Source organism: Diadema setosum, chromosome 22 (assembly GCF_964275005.1).
Source record: "Diadema setosum chromosome 22, eeDiaSeto1, whole genome shotgun sequence".
NCBI classification, from domain to species: Eukaryota; Metazoa; Echinodermata; class Echinoidea; order Diadematoida; family Diadematidae; genus Diadema; species Diadema setosum.
In genome coordinates this window covers 17,033,743-17,057,327 of record NC_092706.1, presented here as the reverse complement: position 1 = coordinate 17,057,327, position 23,585 = coordinate 17,033,743, and the positions used below count along the sequence as shown (strand labels likewise).

The window sequence follows — 23,585 nt, the reverse complement described above, 5'->3', positions numbered from 1 at the left end:
GACACTTTTTTGTTTGTTTTTAAAAAAAAAAAAAGAAAATAAAAACAAAATGGGGTTTTGAGTGAACCGCACGAGATTCATGCATCCTAGCAGGGTATATCCCTGTATTGGTTCCTGACCAGATTGGGGGGTCTTACGATGATTTCTGTTGCAAGGAGGCTCTGCTAGCACAAAAGCGAGCACATGAACCCCCCATTTTTACAATTGTTCTGCATTAAGTAACCCTTCTTCTACAATTTGATAAAGTTTCGTAAAAATGACATGGGTTTTGAATGAACAGCATGACATTCATGAACACCACCTAATCAGGGCACCCACGTTAGAGTTTATATTATAACCAGATTTGGGGGTCCTAGGATGATTTCTATCATATGGGGGTGCTACCAGCACAACTAGCACATGAACCCCCACTTTTTATTGTTTTTCTGGAATAAGTAAGCCTTCTTCTACAATTTGGTCAAGTTTCGTGAAAATGACATGGGTTTTGAATGTACAGTGCGAGATTTATGAACGCACCCTGCCAGGGCATCCTTGCATAGGTTCCTGAGCGGATTTTGGGGACTTACGATGATGAGGGCGCTGCTAGCACAAAAACTAGCACATGAACCCTCACTTTTTATTGTTTTTCTGGAATTAGTAAGCCTCTTACTACAATTTGGTCAAGTTTCGTGAAATTGACATGGGTTTTGAATGTACAGCATAAGTTTTATGAACCCACCCTGTCAGGGCATCCTTGCATAGGTCCCTGACCTGATTTTGGGGACTTACGATGATATATGTCGCATGGGGGCGCTGCTAGCACAAAAACTAGCACATGAACCCTCACTTTTTATTGTTTTTCTGGAATTATTAAGGCTTCTTCTACAATTTGCTCAGGTTTCGTGAAAATGGCATGGGTTTTGAATGTTAAGCATAACTTTTATGAACCTTGTCCTTTTGCTCACCCCTAACAGAAAAAGTTGATGAGAAGGATTTGAGAGATTTCGGTGTTTTCTGCCGCGTGAGGGCACCGCTCGCTCAAGAATGAGAGTGTGAACCCTAACTATAAAACCTTTTCCTCATTTTGGGTACCCTTTTCTGCAATTCTTGCAAATTTGGAGAAAATAACATGGATTTTGACAGAATTATGGGGGTTTAAGTTTGTCATTGCAGATTTTGTTGCCAATCATGGTCTTGATCCTGTAACGCTATCATTTTGGTACAGGACTGCAGATTAGTCATATTCTTCAAAGTCCCGTAGAAGAAAAACAAGCACATGAACCTATGGTTTTATTTACATATTTGGGCTTCGGATGGGTCAAAGTTACGGTATGGAAAGTTTGAAGAAAATGAAAACATAGTACTGGTAAGGGTTTGAAAACCTGTCTTGTACCATTTCATATTTACTTGCGATATATCGAAAGAGTCTACCAAGAAATTTACCTGGCTGACATGATTTGCCGGGATGATGAGTTGTTTCGGAGTATTTTGAGATCAAAAATAAAAGTCGGTACACCGACCTTTATTCCAGAAGGATCCAGGTTAATTCAGTCTCATGGACAACTCGGCCCTATTTCAGAAAATTTAAACGCAGTTCGTGATCGCCATACTAGGAGCATTCTATACATAGGCGCATGTTCATTTTGTAGCCATGCCAAAGAGGTTCTTTGATGCCCAAGTTGTATCAACTCAGCCCATAACTGCGACCAGCCAGAACACGAAGCACTCCCATAGTACAACACTGTACAATCCAGAGGGACAACTCAGCCTCGCCATCAAAGTGAGGCCAACTTGTCCCAAGTCCGAGTTAGCCTGACCCGATCGGGTATGTTCTGAGATGTGAACATTTTTTGGTTAATATTTCGAATTTTCATTGTTACCCAACGAATATCTTGTTATTACAGCATTATTCCACACATTTCTTAGGCATACATGTACATTTTAGAGCGAAATTTGACAATTTTGCAGGCGTACCAGAACTATGTTTTGCCTTTAACTCGTACAAAGTTTGTAGGGTCAAACTATTACTACCATACATTCAGAACCAAATCCCCATTTACGCAACTAAAGTAAGGCCACCAATACTGCTGTTAACTGCTTTATTTCCTTAAAAGCCCAGAGCGTATCTATGAAAATGCAAAATGACTTAGTTGTACTACTTTCTGGATCTAGAGAAAATCATTTGTTAGAATTTAATCACTTTCGGGCCTCTTGAGCTGTGGCTCTCCCTGATATGAATGTATTTCTTTAAATTACAAATACTTTACGAAGTATCCAAACCACAGGATATTTTCTTTTAATCTTAATCCTCTAAAAAAAAAAAAAAGGTTACTTAATTCAGGTTGAAAACTTCTATTTATTTTTCTTTGGGGGCTTCTGTGTGCTCGTCTATCATCTGAAATTATGGTATATTTATTTTTCAGTGTGGAAAGCATTATAATCAATACAACTTATTGCTAGAGTTAGTAATAAGTTTTGTTTTACGTGGACAAATCATGCTAGCTGAATTCATTAAATGCACATTCCCCTGTAATGAAGGAAATGCAGTGGGCGTGTGATTAAAAGCTTGGTCTGTTGGAAGAGACTACAAGCACATCAGAACTCACAGGAAACCCTGTCTACAGCATGCATATCTTGGGGTCTCTCTCACAGGTCTGCTCGAATTGTCACTTCAATCATTGCACTGCCATGAAGCTATGTTACCCCATAGTCCTCACAGCATGCTTGCCAACCAAATGATGTCTATATGAAGGGGATAAGTGCTGGCTGGAGGAATCCTACACTGTCTCTCATCTCAGATGTTACCAGTTCCTTGTAATATTGAGGTGCATTCATATTTGAATTGCTGGTTGTATAAAAAATAAAAAAAAAAAACAGTAGTTAGTTTACACTATTCTCAAGTATATGTGAAATTACTGTGTGAAATACTGCATATGTGACCCGCTACAATAAAAGGATCCTAAAGTCGCTGACGGCTGAGCCAAGAAAATCGAGTTTGAAGTCACATCATCAAAATTGGTCAAGACAATCGGATTTCTGTTTTTGGCATGATTTTGTAGTCTAGTATTTTGTCCATCGTCTGCCGAAATTTCGAAGCTAAATGATGAAAGGAAAGGCAAGAAATCAGCGTTTTTCTGGGCCATGATTTTCCGACTCTCAACGTAACAGAAACGTGTCCGAAAATTTGGATTTAGCGCTGCAGCTAGACTCCGCCCCTAGCAACGAGGGAGTGATCGTATTGGTCAGTGCGTGGCATCCTGATTAATGATTTGTCGTGCGTAGACCGCCGGCGCTAAGCTTGAATGAACATCGCGGAGGTCGCTAGGAGCATGCCTTCTATTGTCAAGTGGTGAAAACTGTCTAGCCTCCCCTTGAACATGATAGCGTCAGAAGGAAAACTTTGAAGGCGTTTTTCTCGAAACTCTGATTTCCTAATCTGTATACTGTCTTTGGTTTCCTCAGTAACTTGGTAGCAATACTCAGGAATGAAACAATGATGATGATGATCCACAGCATTTGTATAGCGCCATATGTTGTAGAAACATTCAAAGATGCAGACTCCTCAAAGACAGTTAGCAATTGAATGTCTGGTGCAAAATGTGAGTCTTGAGTAAGGCTTTGAAGTGTCGGACAGTTTGTCACTTTCATAGAGAAAAGATGGGAGTTCCATAGGCGAGGAGTGATGGAGGAAAATGCCCATTCACCATATCCCTTACAATGTGTAATGGGCATCTGGAGAGTAAGGCCAGATGAATGAAGGCCAGGGCGAGGCTGACGCCACTATATAATAATATCACCCCCATATTCATTTCACTTTAGTCTCTATGCACATCAAGAAACAAGGTTGATGTTGATCTCTTGGAGTAATCAAGAGTGTAGTTTTAAATCCATTTGACAAATCAAAATTCATAACAGACATCGAAGCACTGTGCAAAGCAAAGAACAAAAAATCTTGAAGGTTCACCTCCTCATATCTCTCTTATTTTACAACTAAATCACTTGAAACTTCACATGTATATCTAATACGGATATATCATCCTTCATATGAATTTTGGGCGAAAACTGTGATGTATCTTTTGAGATATTTGTATTTTTCTGTTTGAGTCGCTTGTGGAAAGGGTTACGATTATTTCTCAACACAACTCTGCTACAGCATGAATGCATTTGATTAACATATTGCTAGTCTGTATACCCCAGATTCACTATCTGCGAAGTTTCATGTTTGCACAATTAGTTCGGTTAAAATCAGAGCAAAAAGACAACCAAATTTTAGAGAGAATACTGGACATGCACAACTAGATCATCCTCCTGCACAACAACATTCTCTACTGGTCAGTGCACACTTAGCCAATCAATGGTGTCGGGGTTCTGCGCACTGTGACAAAGTTCGGTTTTGGTCCACAGCTCGGTGAGTGGGTGAGAGACGAACCCTGCACTGTGCTTCAACTGTTTCATGCAGCACGAAAACCGATACGTCGGACTGCATAATGCTTACGCTATGGATTTTTCATGGGTCACAAATGACAGTGGTCTTGGCTTTTTCGTGACAAAACTGTGCGATAAATATTACAGAAAAGATATTTGGAACATATAGAGATACTACCACAAGTCATATACCGAAGTTTCATTTTTGAGCAATAAAGGAAAATGTGAAAAATTAACACTTTTCTCGAGACTAAATTTTCTTGTTTGGAGACTATAGACGAGGTTCCAATGACGTCACGAAGTCATGCTGAGGGGCAAAAATTGCGTAAGGGGACCCCCATACAAGTGGGCAAGCGCGTAAGAGTTACATACCACATCTCATGATAGGCAGGCAGGTATACGCTACACGTACAGCGCGCTTGAGCCATACGCGTAATACGCATGAAATTTATTTTTGCCCCTCAGCCAAAGCGTCATTTGACGTCACGGAACCTCGTCTATTAAAGTTCAGACTTTATTTTCACAGGTTTATCCTCAATAAAACCCAAAATAACTAACATTGCCAGTTAGAAAATAGTTTCTCCTTCAATGTGCTGTATAGATTTTATCATTTGCTGGCTTCTGAGGCAAGATACTGCGATTGTCCTGCAACACTTCCCCAGCGGTTTTGCATAAACAAGCTGTTTACTTTATGCAATTATGAGGCTTTGACGTCATATGCTTTTGGCGAGTTAGTTGCACCGTATCGCTGCACCTGAATACACATGAGTTACTAAAATAATTGGAACTGATACAATATGTTTAAAACATACAATATCTGTTGCAATGTATACTATGACAGATATGGAAGATTTTAGGGTGGGTTTTTTTTTTTTTTTTTTTTTTTGTAGGAGTGTTTTCTTGTATCATTAATGTATAGGGCCAAGTCCTTTGGACACCCAGCTGAACATGAGGGTTAGAATTTCTTAAAATGCAATATTTCACAGATCTATAGAGAGACAGGGGAGATATTATCGATAACTGTTTAGTGTAGGAAAATGACACTAATGGGTGGGAAGCAGAATATTGGGTGGTGGCTGCAATTTAGAAATACAGGACTGTATCTGACAAACTGACAAAATATAGACATGTTTTATACTATTTTTAAACTTAATATCAGGACATTCCATAGAACTGAAGATAATTCATAGAACTGTTAGACTAAGGGTTTTAAACATGCTGACTTCAGCAAAGAGTTTTCAGACTAAGACCCCGTTTACAGTGCGAGGCTCGGCCACGGCCGAGCCGCGGCCAAGCCCAGCCCCGCTTCAGTGTAAACGCGCAAAAGGCCAAATGCGAGGCCAAAATTGGCCTCGCATTTGGCCTCGCTCTGGAGGTGTTCTTGGTGTAAACGCAAACTGGGCCAAATGCGCGGCCAATTTTAGTCTGGCTTCCAGACCCTCTGCCCGTACTATTTTGCTATTCACAATATTAACCCCCTCAACGTGGAAAACTAGTATAGTTTAAGGTGGTTTTGTCCTGCAAAGGATTTTTCCGTCGTCAAAGGCATTTGCCCGAACGGCGACTTCGTCGCCACGGAATCCAGTTGGCAAAGGGTCTGAAAACCAGGCTATACCAAATTGCGTTTGTTTACAAGCAGAGCGCCACTACGACAAAATATTGAAAGGTTTGAGTTAAAAGCGCGGCCGAGCCCAGCAGTGTAAACGGACAAAGTTGCGAGGCTCGGCCGCGCAATTGAGGCTGGGCTCGGCCACGGCCAAGCCGTGGCCGAGCCCGGCCCCGCACTGTAAACGGGGTCATAGTAGTATACTATACATACTTGTGTTGAAAATTGTAATCATGATATGCCGTCTCTGGACAGTAGATAAAGCAAATCTTTTAAGAAACTTAAAAACCTTCACTGAATAAATGGAAAAAAAAAAATCTTCAGAGGTTCAAAATGATTGTTAAACAATGCAAAAAATGAAAAATACATCATAATAATTAGGACTCAACACTACTTTTTTCTATGTCTTAAAATCCTAAAATTTTGGGAGCGCAAATAAGAAATGTAATGGCCCAAAATAAGCAGAAACATAATTGTTGTTGTAATCATGTCTTTATTGATAAGTAAAAACAAAGGACATGTTGACATACCAGGTCCATGGTCCTATTTTGGACACATGGCAGGTAATGACACACTAAAGGCTCTCTTACATCCGGTCGTGCGTGGTACTATGAGTGGTTTGCGTGCCAAAAAATGGGCCAAGTAGTGAGATGCACGCAAGTGGAAAGTACTTTTTTTGGTGGTCACAAACACGACGTATAGCACGCAGCCTGAAAACTGGCCGGCCAGTTTTTCGCTACGACCTGGCTGCGACAATTAGCATGCGTGGGGCACGTTCAGAGTACGCAAGACAAAAGTACTGAGGAAGTTTGATAGGCGTGCGTGTAACGCAGGCAAAACATGCAACAATTCCGGGGTATTTTCCCACGAAGGCGTACTTACCACGCAAGAGTCTCTTACTTTCCACTTGCTTTCAATGTACGTGTTAACAAAAGGGGGGTGAGCGCACTTCCTCCGTGCGTATTACCTACTTCCAAAATGCGTGGTTTACTACTACCATACTTGTGAAGTACGTCACACTCAGACGTGATCAGCACGATAAAAAGTGCGTCAGAAGTACATGTTGCCTGCTCGAAAAAAAATATCACAAAAATATTATAAAAACATTTAAAAAATCACCCCAAAATATATATTTTTACGATATTTTTGTATTTAAAAATATACTGAAAATACAAGAAAAATACCTCAAAAATATATTTTTGAAAATATATTTTTTCATCCAGTTTTGGAACACTGAATACTGTATGATAAAAAAAATATTTTTTTAATATTTTTTGTCACGTCGTGCTGCTACAGCAAAAAAAAAAATACTGTAAAGATATGTTTTCTAGCTATTTTTGATGCCTTTATGAATTGGGGCTACAAAAATACTACAAAAATATATTTTTCAAATATTTTTGCTTTACATGTTCGAGTTTGGACAAAATAAATATTTTCTTGAGATTTGTTGATATTTGAGCATATCCCAGAACACTAATATAGAATGTATATTTTGTATATATAGTATATGAGAGGACATTACCCAGGGCTCGACACTAACAGTGGCCCGGTGACCCAGGGCCACCAAAAACGCACGTCGGGCCACCAAAATTTCAGAAAAAAGGTCGGATGTCTGCCTTTGGGCCACCAAAAATAAAAGTTAGTGTGGAGAGCCCATATCCAAATTAACTTTTCACAATAATAACCCTACAGCTAGTCTTAGAGCCTAGGCCTATGTAAATCTATGTATCTACACCCTATACATAGCTGGTACCAGACACATCACACTCACTTATATAGGGCCATTTAATGTTTTAAGGCGTGGTTACCAAGTAAATTACACTTTTGATATTGAAAATGAAAATGCCTCCTCATAACACAAGTTGAATTTATGAATTTTTAAACACAACAATAATATTGAGTAAAGTTTTTAACACAGTTCAAAGCTTATTGTAATCATAAAAACAATTAGAAGTATATTTTTTCCTTTTTCCATTCCAAGAGAATTTGAATAGCGTATAAATATGCATGACCAGAAGAAACCAGTAAAAACCAACTGGTATTATTGTTAATGGGTTTTAATCTGGAATGAACTGGTAAGCAAGCCCAGTCAGGTACATAGCTTTCAAGTGTCAACAAACTGTTTACACACAAATTAACACACACACGCACACGCACACACACACACACACACACACACATTTATATATAATATACACACAAGAGCATTATACATACCTGGTCTACATAATAGTTTCGTAGTTGAAATGTCAACTGAATTCACTTTTACCACAATTTTACCACATTTTTAATTTTAAAGCATATTCTAATGCTTTATTTATTAATTTGTTTTTCAATAATTAAGTTGAAAAAATACAAAAAAATATAAATAGTATTTCAAATTCGACAAAAATCCCCAAAAATATCCTATCTTTAGGGTATTTTTACAAACTGACAAGAACGTTTATAAGATGAAAAAATATAGAAAAAATATTCGTCTCATCTCAAGACTCGAAAAATACCCCCAAAATATGCTATTTTCAGAGTATTTTCTAAAAAAAAATTATCCGTGCGTTCTTCCAATTTGACACACGATTGTCTTGCTTAACACTTCCGTGCTCCTTACATTTCTCTTACGTTTCTCTTACTTTGTAACTACGATTTCTGAAAACGTACGCTTCACGTACAATTATCCCACTCATTGTGTGCGACAGAAGTAAAGATCTTACGTGTTCCTTACTTCTTCCTACTTCCAAAAAGGCGTACAGACCACTTGCGGGCCTCACTTTTTGAGCAAGACACACCCACTCATTAAGTACTTACTACATACTTCCCCTCCGATCTTTTTTTTATATATCCAAGTGATGTTTTATTTGGTACTCATTATATGACGTTCTTGAGGCAATCACAGCTGAGAGATACATGACAAAGAATACATTTTGTTCAGTTTCTAATTATACATGCACATTTTTCTCTTGACGGATGTTGTCTGTGTGGGTTTATAACGGAAAGGAATGTTAAAAGCTGACATAGTCAGAAGGTTGCCAATGACATGCAGAGTGGTAAGCGCATATACACAATCTAATTATTTGAAATCTATGCCATATCGACAGAGAGAGAGAAAAAAAAAATACAACATAAAAGTGCCATGGCGTAAACATTCAGTGAAAAATATCTACAGCTCGATTATACCGCTGAGTGGTTCCCATTTCCGGTTATGCACATTGATCTTTCCTTGTCTCTTTGCAAAATAACACTCTTCACGATATGATTTTGATAACATAGCCTTAAAAGAGGACAAACAGGGAATAGTGTTGTTACTTCTGCTTGCTTACATCTTTTTCCTATAAGTAAAATATGGTTACCAGTGTTTTGTTTATATCAATCTCTGTAACTCCAATTAATACCATCTTCACATTAAGGGATGACAAATCTATAATCGTAAGAAAAGATGTTATTTCCCTCCAAAATGTTTGTGACACCTTACAGTTCCACATAATGTGTTCAATCGTTTCATTCTCAATACATCCATATGAACACAAAGGGGAAAATACTAACTTCATTTTAAACAACTTATAGTTTAGTGGTAATATGTTACTAAGTATCTTGAACTGAAATTCTCTGCTTCTTGCATCAATTGACGCTTGCACTATAAGTTTACGTGCTTTACCTATATCCTGCTTTGTCATATCAAAATTAGACTGCATTCTAAAAGTACTAACAGGTGTTTCATATTTAAATTCTACTAATAAATCATAAAAATGTCTGCTCTTTAATCGGGCACTCAGACATAAGCGTTCCGGAAGAACGACAGTGTCTTTCACGTCCTGGTGAAATTCTGCACCGACTGATAAAACCTGTATTTCTGTGTTCTTTTTAACAGCCGACCAAATACCTTGTAACCTCAGATAATCATTGCTATCAATACCAAACTCCACTTGTAAAACATGAAAATCTTTAAGATAACCTTCAGGGGTTATAATTTGATGTAGCAGACAGATACCCTTGTACCACATTCTTCTGTAAAAAAATCATCTTTTTATCAATCTTAATATCGGTATTATTCCAAATTATCTGTGATCTGAAAGCTTGATTTTCCATTGGTATGGATATTGACAGCCATTTCTTCAAAAGAGAGGAGTAAAATCTGGGTATATTTGGAGAGAAATTATTCACTTCATAATTGCAATTAAAAATAAAAATTTTGCCATATTCATCTAAGTAATATTTCAGGACTTGAAACCATACTTGTGAATTTTCAGGTTTCATCCTATTTATCCAAGTCAACTGTTGTGCATCCATAAAAGATTGTACATCTACAACATCTTCAGACCGCACTTGATCAATTCTTGTATCATCACACTACGTTTAATTCGATCTGGGCCATTCCACAAAAAGTCATAAAACACTCTTTTAATCTCTTTTACTATTTTCTGGGGAATGATAATAGATGCAAACTAGAAATGTCGCTTTGGCGACTGGTATGCCTCCGCCATAATGCATGATTTTCCCAATAGGTCTAGATAGTACATGTGGACAATGTGTGATTACATTTTCACAAAATTGGCAAAATATTGAAATGACAAGTTTGTCACAAATGTGTTGAATGTTCACCTTCCTTGACCTAGGTTTAATTGGATGAATAGGAGAGCATGTATCTAGGGATTTAAGGACTTTAACTCGACTTTGACCCATTCATACATTTAGGCATTGAGTAATTTTCAAGGTACAGGTGTGGAGAAAAAGTGCAATTTCTGAATTGAATAGTAAATTGTTACCATTCTCATCTGGCCCTTGACCCTAAAATTCATAAGATAATCACTTTCAGGTAGAACATGCATAATATGTACTAAGTTTCAAGATAACTTGAGCCACTTCCGAGATATGGAGGAAAAAGTTAGTTCAGCACTTTCACTTGATCTTTGACCTTTTGACCTTTGAGGCAAAAAAAGAAGAAAAAAAAAAAACTTTCCAGAGAATTTCTATTAGGTTACACATGTATGCATACACCAAGTGTAAAAAAAAAAAATAACCCTGCCGGCATTGCATGATAGGAGGGAAATAGTAAAATTTTGAAGTGTTGCACTTGACCTTTGACCCCATGAACCCTACATTCTCTAGATAATCACTTCCAGTCAGTATATGTATATACTATGTTCCATGAAGATACCTTGAACAATTTTCCAAGGTATGGAGAAAAAAAAAAGTTTTAATATTTTTACTTGACCTTTTGACCTTTGACCTTTGACCTCATGACCCAAACTTTCACCAGAGAATCTTAATTGGGTAATACATGTATACACTAAGTTTCAAGAAAATATCTTCAGGCATTCAATAGATAAGGTGGAAATAGTGAAATTTTATGTATTTGACCCTGACCTTTTGACCTTTGACCTTTGACTTCATGACCCAAACTTTCACCAGAGAATCTTAATTGGGTAATACATATACACTAAGTTTCAAGAAAATATCGTCAGGCATTCAATAGATATGGTGGAAATAGTGAAATTTTATGTATTTGACCTTGATCTTTTGACCTTTGACCTTGAGCATGTGCACCCAAAAGTTGATAGGCACAACTTCACCCCCTAATACACATACATGCCAAGTTTCATTAGGATACCTCAACGGGTTTTGATAGTTACCTTGTCCACAAAATTCATTACGGACGGACGGAAGGACGGACGGACGGACAGAAGGACGGACAGACGGACGGACGAAAGGACGGACGGACGGACGGACAACCCGAAAACATAATACCTCCGGCACCACTTCGTGGCGGAGGCATAAAAAGTGAATAAATTTTGAAATTCCAAAGGTTTTAAGAAAAAGTATTTTTCCAAACAGTGAAAGTTTTCTAATTTTCCATAAATTCAACAATTTTCTCAATCCAGACATCAGTTTGGCCATTTTATCATTTTGAAATCGCTCTGCATTATAACCAACATAAGTTCCCAAGATATTTATCATGTCCACGATACGAATTTCGTATTTTAACACACTTTTGATCTATCTTTTTCAATCGATCTTGTTTGCTTAACGATCAAAATCTCTGTCTTTTCTTGGTTACATTTTAAACTGGAGCATTTACGAAATTGATCAAAAATTTTGAATAAACTGTTGATAGATGAGGTATCGCAACAAAATGAACAGAAATCATCGGCATAAAGTGACAATCTGAACTCTTTGTCATTAATGGTGATGCCGGCTAGGTCTTGTGAGGAGCGCAAACGGATTGCTAATGTCTCTAATACAACATGATAAACAAATAAGGGGACAAGGGATCACCTTGTCTGACACCACATGTTATCTGGAAATAGCCATTTGATGTCCCATTATTTAGTACACATCCTTCAATATTTGAATATAAAGTTTTTGTCCATCTAATGACAGACAGACCAAATCCAAAAGCATCTAATGAAAGACGGACCAAATCCAAAAGCGTCTAATGCATGGTACATAAACTCATGATCGATAGAATCGAATGCCTTGTGAAAGTCAATTGATACAATGAAACCATCTTTGTGTTCAGTACGCAGAAAATGAAACATATCATGCACATTACGTATGGCCTCACAGATTTCCCTTCCTTTGATGAATGCGTGCTGATCTTGGTGAATTATTTCATCTAACACTCATTTAACCCTCGCAGCCAGTGCCTTAGAACATATTTTTGCATCTACATTTAGAAGTGAAATTGGATGATAATTTTGTAAATCTCTTTTATCTTTATTCGGTGCGAGTATCAGCATAATAACGCTTTGCTTCTGACTAATCGACAGTTCCATATTCTCATAAAAATAATTCAAAGAAGCTAAAAAAGGTTCTGAAATGATGTCCCAAAACTGAACATAAAATTCTTTCGTGAGACCATCATTGCCTGGCGACTTTCCAGAGGGCATTAAAACACATAGCTTTGTAACACTCTTCTCGAGTAAGTTTACCTTCACAGGACAACATAGATTGCTTAGATAAACAAATACCACGAGTGTTCAAAAATTCATGAGCATTTTCATCATTCGTTTCTACTGTCTGTCTTGCATATAAACATTCATAAAAAGATTTAATTTGTGAAAGTATTCCTGCCTCACTCTCTATACACTTACTATCAACCTTTAATCTTTTGATAATAGACCTATTCTTACGTTGCTTCTCCAATGATAAAAAATATTTATTACTTTTTTCTCCATATTCTATCCAATTTGCCTTGGACCGTATAATCAAACCTTCAGTAATTTTTGTATAATATTATTCTAATAATTGTTTTGTTTTTTCATATTCTTCCATCTTTTTTCTATCTATTTGCTCACCCATCTGTTCTATGCTTTGTATTTTCTTTTCTAATCTAATACGTTTCTCTCTATCTAATTGAGCTTTCTCCTTGCTGTACTTTTGTGCAAATCATCTTATCTTAAATTTCAGATATATTCCCACAATGAATTGGGATTAAACATATCGGCTTCTGTCCTCCACTCTTGAAAATTAACTTTCAACTCGTGACAGAATATACTGTCTGTACAAAGAGACAAATTAAACTTCCAGTAACCTTTACTGGAACTTTGTTTTTTGATTTCTACTTGTAAAAAAATTGCAGAGTGGTCCGTGGAGACGGATGGTACTATATCTACTTTTGACACTAAATCCTAATGCTCAAATGGGATGAACCAATAATCAAGTCTGCTCTGACTAGTGAAATCTCGTTTTCTCCAAGTGTACTGTTTAGCCTTTGGGTTGTAGAATCGCCATATATCACATAACTCAAACTGATTTAACAAAGAAATCAATTCTTGTCTATTATTCCCTCCAACTGATTGGTAATGAACTTCTTTACCCGTTCGATCGAGACTTATATTTAACGATACATTAAAATCACCGCCAGTGATCAAAATTGAGTCATTTGTATGCACCATATTACTCAAAGTATTACTAATCTCAGCCCAAATTGTTTTTGTTCTTTAACAATATTGGGTACAAATATATTGACAAAGGTGAAAGTTTGATCATATACATTTGTATTTTGATACACAGAACAATATATCTCCCTTGTGAATCGATTGTATCAACTCGAAATCTAGCCCATCTCTAATGAAGGTTAATACCCCTCTGGCTAGGTTACTTCCATGACAAAAGTAAAATGTACCTTTCATTTAGCATTTCCAAAATAACTCCACGTCTTTGGTACTATGCATCTCTTGCAAAAACATGACATCAAGATTTCTATCCTGTAGATATCTAAACATTTTCTTGCGTTTAAAGTATTCTCTGAGGCCGCATACATTAAGCAATAAAAACGATAGATTTACATTTGTTTTTTCCATATTCATAGCAACAACAAAATATATAAGTTACAGAGAGTATCCTTTCCCGTGTTAACTTGACATACAAATTGAATTTTGTTCGGTTTCATTGCCACGCCTACTACGTATCTGCTGGTGTAAAACAATATGTACCTTTCTGTACAAGAGAGAGTGTCATCAGACAGCCAACATTTGTAATAATGAACTGAAATCAATCCATACATGATTAGGAAAACGCAAGAACACTTGAGTAGCACTCGGAACATGACAGTATTTACTAAAAATCACCTGGATTTCCCTTAAATATCAACAGTGGTTATGGGTCAACCCTCCCCTCCGATTTAATTTTCACCCTGCGACAACTCCACACCTGACAGGAACTCCGAGTCCGCACGATATCTACAAACATGCACGACGGGATGTAAGAGAGGCTTTACAAACTATACTTACAGTGAACAAATAACAATATATGGCTACCAGTACATTTCCACACAAAATCACACAAAATCAATTAATCACTGTACATTTCCCCACACAGTACACCATACACTCTATTACATTTCTGATTGCTAAAGTGTTAATCAACTGTACTAATTTTATATTTTCCTGGATACGTATTACATAATTTTGATTGTCCAAGTGTCAATAACCAATGACTCATTTCATTATTTTGTCCAGGATGCTCCATCACATTTTCTAACTAGGGGGCACTTCATGAAACGTTTTGGTCAGATATTTTTCTGACAAACTGTTACAAGTTACTGAAATCCTTGCATCTGATTGGCTGAGAGCAAATTTGTCCGACAACTTTGTCAGACAAAATGCTTCATGAAATGACCCCCTGATCAAATGAAATTTGAATAAGTCAACGTTATATTTGTCCAGGATACATGCATTTCCAAGTGTTCACGTGTCAATCTAATTTTACTAATTTATACACTTTTTTGGATATTAGTGCCAAATGTCATTCCAGTAAATCATTACATTTATCCAATTAATGCAATAATTCCACATAATTATTACATATTACCAGTACTAATTATTATTCATACAGAGGATTTTTAGAGTCTAATTACAAGAGTTATTTTGTTGACGCACCTCATAACCTCCGACCCACTTAGAAAGTTTGTTGAACTCGACCAATTTTTTTTTGCCGAGGCGACCAATATTTAAAATATTGGACAGCAAGAGGGGGATTCCCCAAAGTTTTTATAAACTGCACCGTGATTGGTTGAGATATACGAGATGACCCGAAATATGAAGTAAAAACGTCTGTGATTGGTCAATCACGAATTAACTAAAATATTGTTTTTTCTAAAATTCTGTGTTTATAGAAACAAATTTCATATATTAATTAGTTAATTCGACGTTGATCCAAGTTGCCTTTGGAATGTACATCATAGATCACATAGATCTGGGAATGAAGTGGATTACGAAACTTGTACTGAAGAGTGTACCATACCCCATGTCAGGATCAAGTACAGTAGGAGTCCATACAGCACTCAGAGACAGAAAGGGTAAGTGAAAATATTCTTTGCTAAATCCTCTGTAGGATAATAATGATAATATTGGATGTCCTATTTTCGATCAATACAAGGAAATATTGGACTCGCTATAAAGCAAAATATTGGATTCATCTTCGACTCGTCCAATATTTCCTTGTATTAACCTAAGGCCATCAAATATTAAGTGTTTTTCATTATATATACAAAAGTGATTTTAACGCCCCCCCCCCCCCCCAATTCCGTTCTTTTCTTGCATAGAATATGGTGAATGATGAAATTATTTCATATCTACCAATGTATTGATACATGTAGAATGCACTTGGACTTTGTTTGGACTTGTTTTGAGTATTACGTGCCCGATAGGGCCACGAAAAGATAGGCTTTTTCGTTGTTTTTCTTCTTTTTTGGGGGGAGGCAAACATAAATTTTTAGTGGCCCTGGGCCAACGATTGAGTCAAGCCCTGGTAATGTGGCACAGGCATCCTTGTACAGTTGCATCTCAGTTTATGATGTAGTGTGTTTGCCTAGGACTAGGAGTTAGGGGGAAATTAAAAATAAATGAGGAAAAGAAAAGTTTGGCTCAGCTACAGATACATAAAATGCATACTGTAGATATGATTGAGAATTCTCTGTACAATTTATACTAGTGATGTACAAACACAAAGAGAAACTAGACTTGGAATTTGTCAACACTGACAAATTAGGTGATCCGATCTATTCAGAAATCAATGATTTGAGTCCTGATCCCAATAGGCATGACCATACAGGTTTCATCTGTGTTTAGGGACATTGGCCGTGTGATGTTTGGATTTTCATTTAGAAAAGGGAGTCAGATCTGCCATTTTTGGTACCAAATTCCGTATACACTATAACAAAGATACAGAATGAAGTATATTTGACCTTTGACCCCACTTTGCACACCCAAGATGGCATCTGAGCTGAAAGTGGTTATTTTGTGAAATGATTCTTGCGACACCGTCTATACACGTGCAAAACATGGCAAAGATAGGACAAGTAGTTACCAAGATACAAATGTACAGGACGAAGAAGTATGACCTTTGACCCTAACGTACCTACAAAAGATGGTGTCTGATGAATTAATTGTTATTTTATGAAATGATGTGCATGACATGGACTAAGCATATGTGCAAAATGTGGGGGTGAAAGGGCATGTTTTTCTTGAGCTATTGCAAAGAAAGTAACCGAAAGAAAGACATACATTGTATCTCCCGACATTGAAGCTAAGCATCAATTTCAACCAGGTCTTTGGACGTAATCTTGACTTCCAATAAGAATACAGATCATATGAACGATAGCCCAAAGTTTCATCTACAACATATTAAAATCTGTGAGAAATTCACTGAAGGATAAATTAGCTAGTGCTCGATAAAGACAGTAATGTCATTTTTCATTTCCAGAAAAAATGTACTCCCATAGAGATAATACATCATTTGCACAGCCAAAATGGCGCCAGACCAAAGCGTCGTTATTTTACAATTTTCATATGTAATATTTTTCAAATTTATAGTTGAGTGACTCGCACCTTGTCATAGTTAATATTTATGCATGTTTGAATCACATTTCGTGACTAAAATTCCATGAAATCCCACTCACATACAGGAAAAATGCTGTAGATTCCAATAGAACTAAAAGTTCACTGATCGACATCGGAAATTTGTAGCCATCGTCCTCAAACGCGAACGATGCGGAATAGTTGTGCGCTATTCAAAGGGGCCCGCAACTTGTCACCCGTGCGGGCAGCTCCCACAGACAAAGCACATACAAAACTAGAAGTACAGTCTCACCAGTTGTCGATTTCTCACAAGGTTTTATTGCGTGAACTGTTCGAAATGTTCAAGACAGACATTTTACCGTAAAATACGAAATTTGAGCCTCATTTGCCGAATTTTTCTTTGTCATCCGCTCCGTGAGAATGTGTACAGTGATTTGTGGGATAAATTGTGGTTCTGGTGCAAAGATTAGGTGCGAAAGATGTCAATTATTTCATTGCAAAAATCGTGTCCGGTAATACAATGCGATTTTGCATCGCGCAAAAAGACAACTTTTTTAGAGGGGCATGTTTGAAGCATATTTTCTAAAAACTGGAGCGAACAATTGACAGAAGTTGGCTGAATTCGTAATTTCCAGGAGTGTGTGAATAAGTGATGTTATTGTTAGCTTAAATTTCATCCTCTGAGTACGGAATTCAAATCCATTAAAGCGTCCAGTAATTGGATCTACCACCCTAGTAGTACCAGTACTCGCTCTCTCTTCGTACAAATTATAGTTCTAACAGTTAAGTTGACTAGGGCCTACCGCTACACTAGGCCTACACTCGCTATTCATTGGTCTATTCTTCGTAAAGGTTGCAAATATTGACTATCTAAGCTTAGGTCGATCCGAGAGAAAAAAGCTGTCATGGGCTGAGCTGGGCTGGGGGTCACTTAGACCAAGGAGGTTCTACAGAATGGAGTCACAACCGTCTTATTTCCTTTGCTAGATGTTCGAAGCCGCTGCTCAAAAATATTTGAAGCATGTGCAAAACAGGATCTGCCGCACAGATAGGAAGACAATTGACTCATGTCTCATTGCATAATCACTAGATCTAGCCACTTTCAAAGGAAGATGTTTCTTTGTGATGGTAATTACGTTTCGCTATCCCTTCTTATAAAAGGTAGGTGGTACAGACATGAGGATGCGCAAATAGAAATTGAGCAAAAAATGCTGAAATGAAAAGATGAAAATTACTTGACTGGGCATATGCGGGCACTAATCTGATATATCTATCAATAAAGAATTATACTTGAAGATTATTCCATGTTATTTTCATTTGTGGAAACTAAGCGGAAAAGTGATATTAAGGTAAACCAGCTTTCCAGGATGGTACGGTACAGTTTTAACTCGTTAAACATTTTCACATGATACAGCTCAGATTTACACTTTTGCGCAAATTTCTGGACGGAACTGTCTTTTGTTTTACATGCTTTATCATTTAATTGAAATTTCATTTCATTTGATAAATAAATAAGCAGAATATGGCCAAAATTATGATAACGTTCAAAATTAATCTTCAGAATGCTGAGCAAGACGGCGGCAAGGAACATCGATCATCAAAGGCACAAGTGCACCTGTGGAACTCCTTTGTACATCAATGGAAATCTGACAACTGTTTGACTAATCACAACCAGTTGGAACTCCAATAAACCTCCTTGCTTAGACCTTCATTCCTGAGAAAGTACACTGTAGGCCTACTACTAGTTAGTATGAACGAGGAAGAGTAAGCGACAGCGGTGGCAACATGACGCGTTTGCCGTAGTAGCGGCGCGGCGTAGAGCTGGGTACGGGTCGCGTGTGTGGAAAAAATGCTTGGAATACATTCAGGCTTCACGTTTACCGGTAGTTCGTATGGTGATCGCTGGCTTTTGGCTGCTACCATGCCGCTACAAACCGCAGCTCCACAACAACACACGCGTACACGCCCATGCGATGCGAAGCCTTTTGGAAAATCATACGGCATTCTTAGTTGAACACATAATCATATGTAATGTGCGATTATAAATCATCCTTGGACAATAAAAGAACACGAACTTATGTTTCTGGATGCATTTCAGTTCTTACCAAGCAGCTTACTGGCAAGCAAGGGTCAGGGAGTCCACTTTCTCTTTAGTCTCTTTACTCGTTGGTTCTGCCGTCCAGTTCTGTTTCACTATAGGCCTACTACTACAATACAATTAGCCCCTGGTAGCTAGCTCTTAGCTGGCACACATACACACACCTACACGTTAGACTAGACAGCGCGCGACACTCAGTCACGTCAACCATGACAGTAAGTACCGGTACCAAAGAGTCTAGAGAGACATGTTGTAGAGCCGGGATTTTTAAAAACGGCGATAATAACGTCTCGCCGGGAAAATAATGTAAAAAATTGCAATTTTGCCTGGAAATGTAAAACCGCTACCGGGGAATGCAAAATAACGTATTTCAACTGTATTACTCTGATAGTTAGCCTATAAATGAAATCGATGTCTAACAAAACTGCATATTTTTTCCGTTTCCATTTTCTTGTATATCCAAAAACAGATTTTCACCAACTTGGCAGATACCATCTTTATGGTGATGATTTAACCAAAAGATTTGCTTAAATGAGTCCCCCCCCCCCCCACCACACACACACACACACACACGCACACACACACACACACGCACACATACACACACGTCCACCGCCGAAGGGGGAAGGGGATCTAGTTTAAGCCTCAGATCTACCTAGTCCCTAAACTCTGGAATTTTCATCTTCTAACTGTCGAATCGAAAAAGATGGAGCCTAAGTTATGAGGCGTAAATGACTGAAATATCATGGCGGATCCAGCTGGATGCCCTGATCGGGAGGGGGTGACTCAGGGAGGAGGGGGATTTTCCATATTTTCAGCATCTTCTTGCAAAAATCTATACGGATTACCAAACTTGGCAGATAGGCCTAACATCGTCATGGTATTGTGATCTTAATTTGTTAAAATGAGTTTTCCTCCCCCCCCCCCCCATACTGAAATTTTCATCTTTATCACAACTTTTGAACGAATTGTCCAATTTTCCCCAAACTTTCACCGATGTGTTATAGGGCCTACTAATATTGCTGCATTCACTCAATCCACACGTAGTGACAGAGGCTGAATCTCATTAGTGGATGATGAGGCACCTGTGATATCTATTATTATAAGAAGGAAGAATTTGAAGAGAAAGGTATCCAATCTAATGTTGTCATTGTGGGTTTTTATAGTAAAACCGCCCAATCAGGCCCACTTGAAACCGTATATGTTTTAGATGGCCTAGTCAGACCAGGTATGTGGGAAGAGATGGAATAACAACAGTGTTAGATTCCCTTTGATCCCATGTTTGATGCCGCCACAATAAGAAATACTTGATGTATGTGCTAAACTGGAGCTGCCTCACAGATAGGAAGACAATTAATTCATGCGGGATTGCATCATGACTGATTCTCGCCACTCTCAATGGAAGATATGTCTTTATGATGGTAATTTTTATACTTTTCGCTGTCCCTTCTAATGAAACATGAGCGGTACATAAAGGTACAAACACAGGGATGTGCAAATCAGTTTTTCAAAAAAAAAAATGATGAAATATAAAAATACCCGACTTTACATTTTTACACTACTCTAACATATTGATAATATAAATGAATAAAGAACTACACTTGAAGATTATATTATACCATATCAGTTTCATTTGTCGGGAAAGTGATCGGAAATATGATAAAATCGACTTTCCAGTAGGCCTAAGCCCACTGGGCATTTTACCCGTTATTACCCGGGTAATAACAGGTAATAACGTTGTTATTACCACGGTAACACGAGCACTGGCGTAGCCAGGGGGGGGCGATGGGGGCGGTCGCCCCCCCTAAGATTTGGACCGGGGATTTGGGAGGCGGAAAAAAAAAATGCGTGTATACTGTATGCATGCACATGAAGCGGGTCTCCTTGCAACCTTTCATCAAATAAGATATTTTTTTGAATATTTCACTCAAAGTGTGCACCAGATCGTTGAATTTCAATTCAAAATATGCAAAATCTCTCGTGCTTGGGAGGGGGTAACCCCCTCCCAAACCCTCCCCCTCTGTGCCTCTTTCCCTAGCTTAGTACACTTTTTAGATTTACAAAAAAAAAAAAAAGATGAATAATTCTGAGTGCACAAGACTTATCAGGGGAATTTCCCCTATTAATCGACCCTTTCCTCCCTCAGCCCCCCCCCCATCAGTTTGTGTGTGTGCGTGTGTGTGTGTGTGTGTGTGATTTCCCAAATGTTGATTCCATCTAAAATGCGTATACGAGATGTCTCAATTTCAACCTTAAAAAGGCAAAAGCTCCATCGGAAGGGAAGGGTGGAGATAACACTCGCCCACGCCTTCTCCCTGCTCGCCCGCCCCTCCCCCCCCCTTCCGCCATGCATAGAAGTATAGACTGTGGCTATACCCAGATCGCTTTATTTCAATTCTAAAAACGCAAAAGCTCCGCGAGCGGCAGGGGGAATCCCCCTTCCCCTCAGCTCTACCTCACTAGACTTTATGCATACACACAGATGGTGCACATTCGGAATAAGAGCTAAATTCCGTGATTTTAACACTTCGATGAAATAGTATTGCACCAAAAATTTGCACCAGATCGCTGAATTTCAGGTCTGAAAACGCAAAATCACCTTCGTGTGGGAGGGGATATGCCCCTATCTACACCCTCGTGTGCATGCTTTTTCTGTTTAATTACTGAAGTGCAGACAGCGTTCATGATATTCAGTGAAAAGAATTAATACAAGAAGATTATTTAAATGATATACCATTTTATAGGAAAATTGTTCAATAATAATCTACATCAAAATATACTGCTACCTTAAACAAGTGGGACTCAGTGTTTCTCGTCGATAAAACGCGCAAAAACATGCATCAAATTGCACCATTTGCAACATCAAAATGCAAAAAGTTCTTACCGTGGGAGGGGGGACACCCCCCTCCCACACCCTCCCCTCCCCCCTCGCTCGCTCCGCTCGCTCGGGTTCAGTCGCGTTACATGATATTCAGTGAAAAGAATTAACACAAGCAGTTATAGTGTATTTAAATTGTACCATTGTATAGGCAAATTGTTCAATAATAATCTCCATCAAAATATACTGCTACCTTAAACAAGTGGGACTGTTTCTCGTCGATAAAACGCGCAAAACATGCATCAAATTGCACCATTTACAACATCAAAATGCAAAAAGTTCTTACCGTGGGAGGGGGGACACCCCCCTCCCACACCCTCCCCTCCCCCTTCGCTCGCTCCGCTCGCTCGGGTTCAGTCGCGTTCATGATATTCAGTGAAAAGAATTAACACAAGAAGTGTATTTACATTATACCATTTTATAGGCAAATTGTTCAATAATAATCTACATGAAAATATACTGCTACCTTAAACAAGTGGGACTGTTTCTCGTCGATAAAACGCGCAAAAACATGCATCAAATTTCACCATTTGCAACATCAAAATGCAAAAAGTTCTTACCGTGGGAGGGGGGACACCCCCCTCCCACACCCTCCCCTCCACCCTCGCTCGCTCCGCTCGCTCGGGTTCAGTCGCGTTCATGATATTCAGTGAAAAGAATTAACACAAGTAGTGTATAGAATTTATACCATTTTATAGGCAAATTGTTCAATAATAATCTACACTAAAATATACTGCTACCTTAAACAAGTGGGACTGTTTCACGTCGATAAAATGCGCAAAAACATGCATCAAATTGCACCATTTACAATATCAAAATGCAAAAAGTTCTTACCGTGGGAGGGGGGACACCCCCCTCCCACACCCTCCCCTCCCCCTTCGCTCGCTCCGCTCGCTCGGGTTCAGTCGCGTTCATGATATTCAGTGAAAAGAATTAACACAAGAAGTGTATTTACATTATACCATTTTATAGGCAAATTGTTCAATAATAATCTACATCAAAATATACTGCCACCTTAAACAAGTGGGACTGTTTCTCGTCGATAAAACGCGCAAAAACATGCATCAAATTGCACCATTTGCAACATCAAAATGCAAAAAGTTCTTACCGTGGGAGGGGGGACACCCCCCTCCCACACCCTCCCCTCCACCCTCGCTCGCTCCGCTCGCTCGGGTTCAGTCGCGTTGATGATATTCAGTGAAAAGAATTAACACAAGTAGTGTATAGAAATTATACCATTTTATAGGCAAATTGTTCAATAATAATCTACACTACCTTAAACAAGTGGGACTGTTTCACGTCGAT

The 23,585-nt window shown here is 38.3% G+C and overlaps 1 protein-coding gene across 1 annotated transcript in view; it reads right to left on the bottom strand.

The window, feature by feature from the left end:
* LOC140245487 (villin-1-like) overlaps positions 1 to 19,506 on the bottom strand; it is a 127,740-nt gene extending 108,234 nt beyond the window's left edge. The window contains exon 1 of the mRNA XM_072325056.1: positions 19,410 to 19,506. The gene's annotated coding sequence lies outside the window, so the exon portion shown is untranslated. The remainder of the gene's footprint in view (positions 1 to 19,409) is intronic.
* Positions 19,507 to 23,585: the final 4,079 nt, after the last annotated feature.